The sequence below is a fragment of the Gadus chalcogrammus genome, chromosome 16, assembly GCF_026213295.1.
Source record: "Gadus chalcogrammus isolate NIFS_2021 chromosome 16, NIFS_Gcha_1.0, whole genome shotgun sequence".
NCBI classification, from domain to species: Eukaryota; Metazoa; Chordata; class Actinopteri; order Gadiformes; family Gadidae; genus Gadus; species Gadus chalcogrammus.
In genome coordinates, this window is record NC_079427.1 from 21,118,374 (window position 1) to 21,120,873 (window position 2,500).

A 2,500-nucleotide genomic window follows, 5' to 3' on the forward strand; every position below is an offset into this window, starting at 1 on the left:
ATAGGTGATTATTAGTAATCCAGTCATCAGTGTGTGTGTGTCTCTGTTTGTGTGTGGTTGTGCCTCTGTGTGTGCGTACATTTTGAGGGGGGGCTAGGCAGCATATGCAGGCCACTGGCACCTGTACTCTGACAGAGGGCAGGACCCAGGGCAGTTTCATCTCCTGACCACACACACACACACACACACACACACACACACACACACACACACACACACACACACACACACACACACACACTCCTCATCCCCCGTCACACACCCACAGCCCCATTCACACACACTCCTCATCCCCCCACACACACACTCTTTATCCCCCCACACACACACTCCTTATCCCCCCACACACACACTCTTTATACCCCCACACACACAGAAAATTTTCCTCCCCACACACTCCCAACAACCCACACACAGGTTTGTCCCCTCCTCTTCCACAGCGTCCAACAGTTCTTTGCTCAGTCCCATCAGCCAGAAACAGGCATGAACCACGCACATGCGCGCACATGCAAAAAAAACATGCACTTACAAAGTGCTTTTCTTTTTGAACGCACACACACACATAAACACAGTGCCGCCATGACCTCGAAAGTACTGGATAGATTGATGCAAAAAAAAAACACTCAAAGCCATGCAACAGCAAACCAAGTACCAAAGTTGTTTCCCTGCAAGAAGCAAAAATAAATAAAGTAACGTAATTCAATAATAAAACACCTAGATTGTATCCCTCTCATGAGCATTAAAGGCAGTGTATGCAGCGCTGTCGTTTAGGCTAAATTCCTGTCCGTTTATTGCAGGTAAAATTCTCCTCCCTCCTTCCCTAAATCACTAAAGGAACATGGCGGCAGCATGACTCCTCTCTCTTTCCACACATTTATTTTCCTCTTTGTTTTCTTCAGCTTTTTTAATGATTTCCATGTTTGGTTATGTAAGCCCTTCCTGGGAGGAATGGAATCGGTTGTTGGCATGTGCTGCCATTGTCAGTCCACACCGAAATCCAGGTGCCTGTCCGATAACACAGAGAGTACTGCCTGTTGGTAGAGTTCTACCCCCGGATTGGATGAAGGAACGTTATACAAGAAAGTTGCTGTTTTTTACTGCAGAGGGACTGGGAGCCGCATGTGACCGACTGGGAGCACTGGGACATTTTATAGAGATATTTAACACTTTTAACTCAATTAATATTGCTTCCAGGATCCTTTAATGGATTTGACGTTGTTGACGTTGATGTCAGTGATATGGCTGGTAGATTGTATGCATGCCATATCCTCTGAGATTAGGTTTAGCACTGACTTCAGGTGGCCCCGACATTGTGCACGTTCAATATGACAGCGGCCTTAGTGTTGCGAGTTGCTGAGTCACCTCTTGTCCATGGTGATGAAAACATTTTGAATGTAATTATTAAAGGAGTCACATTATGCTTTTTTGTTGTTAATATAGGTTTACATGCCTAATGTTTAAGAAAAGCATGCAGTACTCTCACACTGTTCATTTATGCAGAACCTCTTCAGTTTCTGTCTAAAACGCTCTGTTTTGAATCCCTTCGCTTAAAGGCCCCGCTCCCAAAAAGCCAAGTCTGCTGTGATTGGTCAGCTGGCCCTCTCTGTTGTGAATGGTCAATCGTATTGCGCAGTGCCGAGAAGCTGTTAACATTGCGGGTATCAGTGGCTTCGTTTCAACCGTACCTGTCGGAGACTGAACAGAATCACACAGTCACACAGGCCATCGACCCGAAACAACATTGCAACCAAGAGCTGAGCAGGATGTCTCAGGGGAACGTAGTTATGTCGTGGCTATCTTATATTTCAGATGGAATGAAATAACTGTAATTTGGTATGTCACATTCAAAGTGTATATTTTATATATCTTGTTTAGGTGTAAACTGTCCCAGAATGCCCAGCGAAGTGGAAAACGACTGCTGGGCATTCTGGGGCTGCCAAGAAATACAAAAGGTAGCCAACAGCTAAATCAATTACTTCATGAATCTTTCTTTTGTTGTATCTTAGAAAACAATAATTAGGCTACAATGATCATGTTGGGAAATCCATTTCTACATTTTTCCATTCCTGTTGGGGTCCGGCATGAATCTGCTGTATGTTATCCTTTACCTCAAATATGATGTTTATATGATATATTCCAACACCATTATATTTCAAAATCCATGTTGCCTCCAGGATCAATAATATGCCCTTTGCAGTGATGTGTCCTCAGGAGTTATTTGCTTTATTATAACACAGTATGTGTTATCATTTATTTTTCTTATTAGGTTGTAATACGAATGGAGCAGCTTCCAGTCCAGCCTAGATGCCTGGTGCACCAAACAGGCCTAGAGCTTGAATCCATCCATCCAGCCTGCAGAACATTAACAACTAAGAGTGGACTATGAACCTTTGAGGCGTAGGACAGAATGTTTTTTTTTTGTTTTTTTTACATCTAATGAGATACAGCCTTCTACAATTAAATTGAAACATGTCTCATTATACCACAGCACCTGAATAAC